The sequence below is a fragment of the Pipistrellus kuhlii genome, unplaced genomic scaffold, assembly GCF_014108245.1.
Source record: "Pipistrellus kuhlii isolate mPipKuh1 unplaced genomic scaffold, mPipKuh1.p scaffold_m20_p_9, whole genome shotgun sequence".
Taxonomy (NCBI): Eukaryota; Metazoa; Chordata; class Mammalia; order Chiroptera; family Vespertilionidae; genus Pipistrellus; species Pipistrellus kuhlii.
This window is the reverse complement of record NW_023425595.1, coordinates 48,884,716-48,895,225: the sequence shown is the minus strand read 5'-3', so window position 1 is coordinate 48,895,225 and position 10,510 is coordinate 48,884,716.

The following is a 10,510-nucleotide window of genomic DNA, read 5'->3' as shown; positions in this document are numbered from 1 at the left end:
AACGGGGGTCTAGGACCTGCTTGTGTCTTTCTCCTTTCACACACTGCGCCCATCAGCAGGAAACCGGTTTGGATCTGGTGGCTGCTGAAGTCTGAGTCCTTTTTTACCACCTGCTTTTCAGAACTCTGCCTCTCAGCTCATCAGAAGCCAGAGGTGGGAATCTTCATAATAAAAGGAGAAATGAGGAAGAATGCCCAGTGAGAGGCCTCAGGGGCAAACCCAACTGTCCATTAAATTGACCCCCCAAATATGTCATGAAAGGTTTCCCCTCAGCTTTCCGTTTCTTTATTTTGCACTTTTAAAGCTCCCTCCATCCTGAACATTCCTGTGGAAAGTTTTTGATTATAGAGCCTGACATTTTTGTCCATTTTTTAAAAAGCAGGAAAATATAACATCAGAGAGGTTAGCCCCTGTAAATGTTAAGCTAAAAGTTATTATGCTTCAAACTGTGAAGGTGTTTCAAAGAATGAAATAAAACCTGAAAATAAAGTTCTCCTTTGTGTGTGAGACTACTGTTGCGGAGAGAGGCCCCAGGGCCAGAGTCCCATCAGTTGCGGGCGTAAGCAAAACCCTCAGCCAAGGTCAGGGGTCTGGCACATTTTTATTTATTTGTTTTCGTTTACTTATTTCTGAGAAGAGACTTAACAACCTCTTATTATAAAAATTTCAAACATGCACAAAAATGAAAAATTATAATGACTTCCCATGTACCAATTACCCAGCTTCAATAAAATTATCCCGGGTCTGGTGCGGCCAGGCCCGGAGCAGCAGCGGTTGCCAGGCTGGGAGCGGCCAGGCCTGGAGCGGCCGGGCCCGGAGCAGCCGGGCCCAGAGCAGCCGGGCCGGGTGCGGCCAGGCCCGGAGCAGCAGCAGCCAAGTCCAGAGCAACTAGGTCGGGAGTGGCAGTGACCAGACCCGGAACAGCTGGTTGTGGAACAAACCAGAGCAATAGAGGCCAGGCCCAGAGCAGCCAGACCCGGAACAGCTCGATCCTTGCCTGCCCCTGCCCCACGGCTGCCTCTCAGACATGGCTGGGAGCTTGAGGGTCTGCTGAATCAAGTGATGAAGGCTTAGATCTGGATGTGTTGAGTTAGTATAGGGCTGGGATGTTGATCTGGGAGTGCCTTGGGTGGGGCCTGGATGAGGCTGGTTGACCTATTTGGAAATGTCTTTTGTGTGAAGTGTATCATTGGGCATGTGGAGGTATTATTGATATGAGAAAATGCTAAGTAACTGATTTACTATCTGAAAAGGGATTTACTATCGGGGAAAGGGAGGGAGGAAGAGACTGAACATAAACTGTGCACCTATGGATGAGGACAATGGGGGATGGGGATGGGGCAGAGGGTGGGGTGGGAACCTGGTGGAGGGGGGAAGAAATGAGGAACCTTTGTAATAATATGAACAATAAAGATTAATTAAAAAAAAAAAAAAAAAAAAAAAAAGATGGCCCTAAAGCAGAAACCGGTTTGGCTCAGTGGTAGAGCGTTGGTCTGCGGACTGAAGGGTCCTAGGTTCGATTCCGGTCAAGGGCTTGTACATTGGTTGCAGGCACATCCCCAGTAGGGGGTGTGCAAGAGTCAGCTGGTCGATGTTTCTCTCTCATCGACTTTTCTAGCTCTCTATCTCTCTCCCTTCCTTCTCTCTGTAAAATATCAATAAAATATAAAAAAAATAAAAATTAAAAAAAAAAGATAACCCTAAAGTGGCGACATTTTGTGGAACTACCCTGGCTTCAGAGTGACTCATGCTGAAATGTATTCCTGATATTATATCACACACTAGAGGCCTGGTGCACAAAATTCATGCACTGGTGGTGGGGTTAGGGACACACTCTGGCAGTCTGGAACCCCTTGCTCCTTACCACCCACCTGCAGAGAGACTCCCACCACCACCACTACACTCGCCACCTGTAAGTCTGGCTACTGGCTGAGTGACTCTCTCCCTGTGGGAGCACACTGACCACCAGGGGGCAGCTCTGCGTTGAGCATCTGCCCCCCTGGTGGTCAGTGCACATCATAGCTACTGGTCTTTCTGCATATTAGGGTTTTATTATATAGGATTGTGTTGTTTGAAAAATAGTCAAAACATATGGAATGCAGTATTAAAATAAATACTGGGCTGAGAAAAGGAATAGCATGCTATTTTACATATTAACATTTTTATTTCACTTGTTCACCAGAAAGAAATATATCACTTAGTTTTCCTACTCTTGCTGGTGGCCCCTTCATGTTGCTGTTCAAATGTTCTTTAGAATGACTTAAAGGAGAGGAACCTCACAGCATTGCCTACAGAGGCCTTTCTCTGGGATGTGCTTGTTAGTCTTCTTAGTAAATAGTGATAATGAAGACCCACGATATGAACAGACAAATGACATAAGTAAATAACTCACAATAAAGAAAATTCAGCTGTTCAGCAAAATGGAACTAGTGTTCCATTTCACTAGTCATCAAATATATACAAATTTAAACATTGATGAGAGACCATTTAGCAAAGTATATGCTTGGGTTTTTTGTTGTGGTTTTTTTTTTTAGAGACAGAGAGTGGTTGGGATGGAAGAGGGCAGGAGGGAGAGAGAGAAGGAGAGAGAGGAACATCAATGAGAGACACACATAGATTGGTTGCCACCTACACTTGGGTAGACCAGGGGTGGAGCCTGCAACCAAGGTAAGTGCCCTTGACCAGGAATTAAACCCCACACCCTTCAGTCCGAGGGCCAGGCCAAAGCTCTAACCACTGAGACAAACTGACCAGGGTTATTTGTTTTTAATAATAATACTCATAAATGGCATCAGTGTAAAAGCTTTTTTCTTAAATGTTGCTTGTAGCACAGCGCCATTAAAAAAAGAAAATTGACAGTAATACAAATCAAAATTAAAGCATTCAAATATTTTTTTTTAAAAAAATTATCAACGCGTGGCCAATCTTGTTTCAGCTTTGCCTTCTCCCCAACTATATACCATGTGATTTGAAGCAGGCAGCCTGTCATTTATTTTTTAAAAATATATATTTTATTGATTGTCTACAGAGAGGAAGGGAGAAGAACAGAGAGCTAGAAACATCGATGAGAGAAGCATCGATCAGCTGCCTCCTGCACACTCACCACCAGGGATGTGCCCGCAATCAATGTACATGCCCTCGACCGGAATTGAACCTGGGACCCCTCAGTCCATAGACAGATGCTCTAACCACTAGCAAAACCGGTTTGGGCTGTCATTCATTTTTTAAATACCAGTAGATAGTGTCTGGGTGATGCATATAAGCCTATATGTTCTTTGGTTCATCTCTTACAGCCCCTCCCATCCCTTCTCCTTGGAGATCTGTTAGTCTGTTCCATGCTTCGGGGTCTCTGGACATATTTTATTTGTGAGTTTATTTCATTCATTAGATTCCACGTATCAATGATACCGTGATATTTGTCTTTCTCTGACTGGCTTATTTCTCATGGCATAAAATGACAATAGAAAGGATCACATTATTTCTAACATTAAACATTCTTTAGCAATTCAGAAAAACACTTTATTATTACCATCATTCTTCCTTCTATTTGAAGTTTTTGCTTCCAGAATATAAATCATAACTCAATGGAGTCCTTTCTGCTCCTGAAAAGGGCTAACATGGATGAGACCGTTGTACCACCTTGTTCAGCGGTGCCTAAGACACTGGACAGAACGTACATGCTTTGTCAACAGGATGTCCTCTCAGAGATTGTGATCTAAGAAACCAAAAAGGTGTCCTTAAAGAACAAAATTCCATCAAGTGAATTTGATCTAACAGGCTTTATTAAACAACTCAAGGCCCGATGCATGAAATCCGTGCAAAAGTAAGCCTTCCTTCCCCCCTGCTGCTGCCACAGGCTTCCCTCCGGCACCCGGGACCCGGCTTCCCAACCAGCCCTGGCTTCCTCCAGAAGGTTGTCTCGTCTAATTAACATATTATGCTTTTATTATTACAGATTCATGTAGTAACTAGAAGGGCACTCAGAGGGCTTGTACAAAATGGAAGGGCTTTTTTTTTAGGCAAAAAGAGAGTGGGGCTAGAAATTGTGGATTGTTTCAGGCACAGTTACCTTTCCTAGTGGAGCCAGGGGCTTTATCAGGCAGGTTACCCGACTGGTGAGGACCACGAGGTTCTCGACTGATTCGTTTAAAAGTCCTCTCCTGGGGGAGGCTAACACTGCAGTTAGGTCAGGTATTAGCTCTTGTTGTGCTTAGCAAAAGTGAATCCACATTAGGTCTTTTTAATAGTATGCAGTTGATTTTTAAACAGCACGGGTTTAAAATCTGTGTGTAAGTGGCCTCATGCAGTTCAAATTCCTGATGTTCAAGAATCAACTGTACTTTCCATCCACGGTTGGGAATCCACATAGGTGGAGGGCCGATTGTAGTTATACTTGAATTTTTGTGTGGCAGGTCATCATTCCTTAGCCCCATGCTGTGAAAGGATCTACTGTATTGTTTTCCTTTCTCACTTCGTGGTGTTCTGGGTGTGCAAGGAGGGCAGAGACAGAAAACCTTTGTCCTTTGAAGCCCTCATGAGATGGTTAATACTTGACAGTATATCAGGCTCACTCTGATTTGGAATCATACCACAGAGAGGTGAGGAGTGAAGGTGTTGAGATAAGGAGGTCTCAGGATGTCTTGTTCAGTGCAGGAATGCAGAGACCAGCCCTGAGTAAGGATGCAATTCCGAAGGATTGGGTAACCGTAACCTTGATGGAGAAGTGACAGAATACGATGCTAGGGCATGTAACCAAGACCAGGAACTAAACATAATGGGGTGAAATCCTAGGGCTGTGACTCAAACGCAGTCTCCTTGACTACATGTTGGAAAAAAAACCTTTTTTTAGTACATAGCCAACATAGTTTCCTTCTGCCCAAATTCCAGGGAAACATCTCTAGACACGCTAACAGTAACCACAGGTCTATCCAGAACACAACTTCTACTAAAGAATGGTGTGGGTTGCCAGTGCACACCCAAGCCCGTCCCAGCTGTCAGTTTTTCCAATCCTTGAAATAAGGTTACCGAGTTCACTATTTCCACTGCCTCTTAAAAATTAGGTGCATGTTTTCAGTTTGGTTAAATTACAAAGGTGCTAAAAACCTTCTTTAAAATTAAAATGATGCCAAAACAGGTTTGGCTCAGTGGATAGAGTGTCGGCCTGCGGACTGAAGGGTCCCGGGTTCGATTCCAGTCAAGGGCATATACCTTGGTTGCGGGCACATCCCCAGTGGGGAGTGTGCAGGGGGCAGCTGGTCAAGTCTCTATTCCTCTCTGTAAGAAATCAATAAAATATATATTTTTAAAAATTAAAATGATACTGCCCTAGTCAGTTTGGCTCATTAGATCACACATGTCAAACACAAGGCCCGCGGGCCAAATCCGTCCCGCCAGGCTTTGCAATGTGGCCCGCATCGCGCTGTCATCACTGCACTCCGCTGCGTTCCATCACAATGACAGTTTATGACTGTTCAGTAAACCATTCGGCCCGCGATTTAGGCTGGATTTTAGATTTTGGCCCCTTCTCTGATTGAGTTCGACACCCCTACATTAGATAGAGCATTGGCCTGCAGACTGAAGGTTCCTGGATTCAATTCTTGTCACAACCTCGGTCGTGAGCTCAATCCCATCCTGGTCAGGGGTGTGCGAGAGGCAACCAATCTATATGTTTCTCTCATATTGATGTTTCTCTCTCTCTGTGTGTGTCTCTCCTCTTCCCCTCTACTCTCTCTAAAAATAAATGGAATCCTTGGGTGAGGATTAATAAACAAATAAAAAAGACACCCCCTCCAAAAAAATTAAAATGATACTGAAGTCTATATATAAAGTAAAAGAACTCACTCCTCCTTCAGTCTTACCCAGAGGGAACAATAGTAACATCTTGTGTTAATCCTTCTAGACTTGCTCATGCATACATGAATGTATCTGTCTACTTAAACATAGAAGACAATATATGTATTTAATTTGCTTTCTTACTAAGCAAATGGGATTCTATTATACATATTACCTATAACTTCCTTGTTTCCCCAGAATGTTTCTTGGGCATCATTTTGTGTGTCTCTACCTATGCCTAAATGTCATTCTAATTGCCTGCACAATGCAGTCCATAGCATGGATACATTATAATAGTTTGTTCACTAAAATAGTACTTTTTATTTAAAAATAAATATCTTAGGCAATTTATTACATCAGACTTGTCTCAATCAAGATGGCTTCCTTTTATTAACTAACTAGATTCCTGGTGCTCAAAATTTGTGCACTGGGGCGGGGGGGGGGGGGCGCCTCAGCCTGGCCTGCACCCTCCCATAATCTGGGACCTCTTGAGGGATGTCCGACTGCCAGTTTAGGCCCAATCCCAGCCTGGTCTGTGGGGATTGGGTCTAAACCAGCAGTTGGATATCCCTCGAGGGATGTAGCAGTGCATCAAGCAGCAGGTGGCCAGGGAGGGAGAACCCTGAACCCGGGCCAGGTGCCACGCTGCTCATGCTCTTCCCCACCCACTTACACCTGCTGCCACTGCTCAGTAGTGCTGCTCTGGATTTGGGAGAGCCTCCTGCTGCCACAGTTGCCCTCGCCAGCCATGAGCCTGGCTCCTGGCTGAGTGGTGCTCCCCCTGTGGGAGCACTCTGACCACCAGGGGGCAGCTCCTCCATTAAACGCCTGCCCTCTGGTGGTTGGTACATGTCATAGTGACTCGTCATTTCTATCGTTCCGTTGTAATAGTTGCTTAGGCGTGTGTGTATATATGTGTGTGTGTGTGTGTGTGTGTGTGTGTGTGTGTGTGTGTGTGTATGTTCAACTCTACCTCCTATGAATCCCTTCCTCTTTCAGGGAATTCAGAGTCAATGTTTTATAATATTGGTGGGTTATATGTAAAGTTTATCAAAGATTGACTTTGGGGAAAAGGAGAAAGAGCATTACTAATATAGAATAAGCCTAAAGTTTTAGCTATGGATTTGATCTTATAAAGTACACACACAGGTAGGTTAAATTCCTTTCCAGCAGCCGACCAGTGGTTGTTCAGACCATTGGATTCCTAAAAATGCTACAAGTATTATTCCCCCAGGTACCTCATGGTTTGAAAGGATTTCTTCTTACTAAACAAAGCACACCTATTAAATAATTCAGTTTTGTTTTTATTCACCAACAATACAGAAGTGGCAGTTAGAATTTCTGGTCAACATGAGAAAATCAGGGTATCACTTTGATTTGATGAGGGTTCTGGCAAACAAATCTGCTGGTGAAACTTCAGAGGGTAAATATATGATTTCCATTAGGCTTTCTCAAAGACCAAACACAGATCACAGTTGTCTGATACTGCCTCCTCGGTCCAAAGGGATTTGGATGGGAAGAACTTGTAAAGACAGTTAAAAGAGAAGCACGAGTAGGTTAGGGTGAAAGAAGGTTCTGCCACTGGCTTCATCTCCTTGGTATACTCACTAAGTTACCAGGAAATTTTTCAGATTGTATATTACTTTTACATCTCAAACTTCTCTCTCATCTATCAAGTTTCCAGTCAAATAGAGTCTGTTTTACAGTAGATGTTTCATGATTAGTAAATAGGGAAATAAAAACAGTGTAACACGGGAGTTTTTCTGGTTCTGAAGCAAGGGAAGTCAGAAGATCAGGAGCAGAAAAACTCAGCCACTTGAGCTCCACATTTAGAGGAAACATGAGTGCCTGCATCTGGGGCTCCTCTACTACAGTTCACTTTGTCCTACACAATGATCTTTGTGAATCTGTGCTTTGTGAAATCTGTCTACAGGATACATTCCTAGAAATGAACTTGCAACCAGGGAACGGCAAACTTTAGAACCAAGTCTAAGCTCTGGTCACTGACTTTATGGAACACTTGCTTTATATTAAAGAGACAGGGTTTCCTGCCTGGCCAATGTGTCTTAGTAGCTGAGCATCAACCCAGGAACCAAGAGGTCTCGGTTCGATGTCTAGTCAGGGCACAATGCCTGGGTGTGGGCTTGATCCCTAGTGGGGGTGTGCAGGAGGCAGCTGATTGATGATGCTTCTCTCTCATTGATGTTTCTATCTCCCTCTTCCTCTCTCTCTAAAAATCAATAAAAACATTTTTTAAAAAGAGGGACAGGGTTTCTCAGTTGTGAATTGCCTATTACATCAGTAAGTCTTAGACAATAGTTTCCATCCTAAAGTGCAATTCAATGAGACTTCATATTAGCTCCAAGTATGTAAGCCATCAACAAAGAACAGGAGAAGGGGATTGAAAGGAAACAGATTAGCCGAACCGGTTTGGCTCAGTGGCTGGAGCATTGGCCTGCGGACTGAAGGGTCCCAGGTTCGATTCCAGTCAAGGGCATGTACCTTGGTTGCAGGCACATCCCCAGTAGGGGATGTGCAAGAGGCAGCTGATCAATGACTCTCTCATCGATGTTTCTAACTATCTCACTCCCTTCTTCTCTGTAAAAAAAAATCAATAAAAATATTTTTAAAAAAGAAAAAAAGAAAGTGAACAGATTAAAAGACCAAGGCAGAGCATTCGGAGAGAAGTCTACCACCAAGCATGGCTTAAACGTAACCTGGAAAAACTAATGTCCTCATACCTCAAATACAGTCTTTATCATTTGTACATCGGAACAATATAGGACATTCTGAAATCCTTTCTCCTAATGATAAATAAAAATAAAGCTGGTGTCTTAACTATTTTTTCAACCTTAAATTGGCTTCACTTTTAGATAAGTTGCTTAATGCTTTATAGTTGCACAGCACTTTATTATGTAACATCCTTTCCCAACCAAAGTTAAACTTTGAGCCACCCTTGAGACTAGCAGATGCATCCTCATCTCCATTTCAAACATAAAACAGGTGCAGAGAGGGTAACCTTGCCAAGCTGACCCAGCTAGGCAGTAGAACCAACATTCCAGCACAGCTCTATTGCCAACCTGTTAAATGTTTGGTGAGGGACTAATTGGTTTCCTCCAACCTGCCTCCCAAGTTCCAAAGCACATCCTTCCTACTCCAGGTAATTCAGGTTAAAACATGAAGCTGGAAAATGCAAATACAAGGCACAAGAATTGCTGACACAGTAATTGAGCTGTTGTTTCCCTCCACATTTTCTTCAATTTCCACTGTTCCTTAGGTGACATAAGCCCAGTAGGCATGGCTCAGTGGTTGAGTGTCAACCTATGAGCCAGGAGGTCACGGTTTGATTCCATGCCCAGGTTGTGGGCTCAATCCCCAGTATAGAATGTGCAGGAGGCAGCTGACCAATGATTCTCTGTCATCAGTTTCTATAATATTTATCTCTCACTCTCCTTTTCTATCTGAAATCAATAAAAATATATTAAATAAAGTGACTTAAAATGTCAGGGAAAGTGAGGCATATGAGAATCACATTGGCCTTCAGTTATTCCTCAAAGTGTAGAACAGTTGGTAATATCTGTGCATGCGTTCTCACGAGTTCTACTCAGTGTGATCCTCTTACCAGCTCATGACAAGATAATCATGGAAACAAAAAATAAAGCACTTAGAAATTTTTATGTATGTGAGAGCCATTTTATGTCTTTTATAATAAAAGGGATGCTTTTATACTGTTATCTTTTTAAAATTTAAACTTTCTAGTGGTTCATTTTTATTTTTCAAAGTATCAATTTGCAATGGTGGGAAGTTTTTTGGTAGTTTGTTAAAAGCTAGTTCTTTGATGAAAATTTGAGGTTCACTGCACTATAGTGTGAGCATTTCAAAATCACACAAGGCTCCTCATGTAAGACGAACTGGACAGAAGAGCGTGGTAAAATCAGCTAAGGCAACTTTGCGAGCCACCATAATTATGAAGCACCAAAGAGTTTTAAAATTATTAACTGCAGATTCTTACTATTTCAATTTCCATGGATAGCCGTATCTTGATCAGAAAGGGAAAAAAGAAAGCAAAACACGGAGGCGTTACAGTATTTTATGGTTGACAAATACCATTTTTCTTTTAAAAGGAAAAGAGTAATACAAAGAACTTTTAAAGTAACTTTTTAAAAGTCATGTTTTAAATTATTAAAAGAGAGTCCTTTAAAAATTGAAGCTGTACTCATAAAGAAACCACTACCTATATATTATTTATAGTGGTACCAAAAGGCCCATCAGCCTAAATCCCCTAAGGGAAGTTGCTCAGGCTTTTTAGGTTTGGGGGCACTATTTTCAAACATGCACACATGTTACTTGCAAAACATAATCCATCAATCCATTAGTATTTGCCCTATGAAAAAAACAAGAGAACTAATAACAGAAGACAGGGTCAGACTTTAATTGAAAAAAGTGATCCAAGGCCACTGCGTGAAAGCTGGAGGCCCAGAGGCGGGGCGAGGCAGGAGCAAGCCCTCTCACAGGGAGTGGGACAGACCGAAAAGGGGTCCAAGGAAGCCCCAAAGCTGAGAAAGTGCTCGTAGCACTATTCAGGTTAGACCCGCGCGTGCATCCAGAGGCCTCTGGAGGAAGAGCCCGTCAGAAGGCCAGCGCACGGTTTAATAGCTTCAGTAGGGAGGGGAGGGCA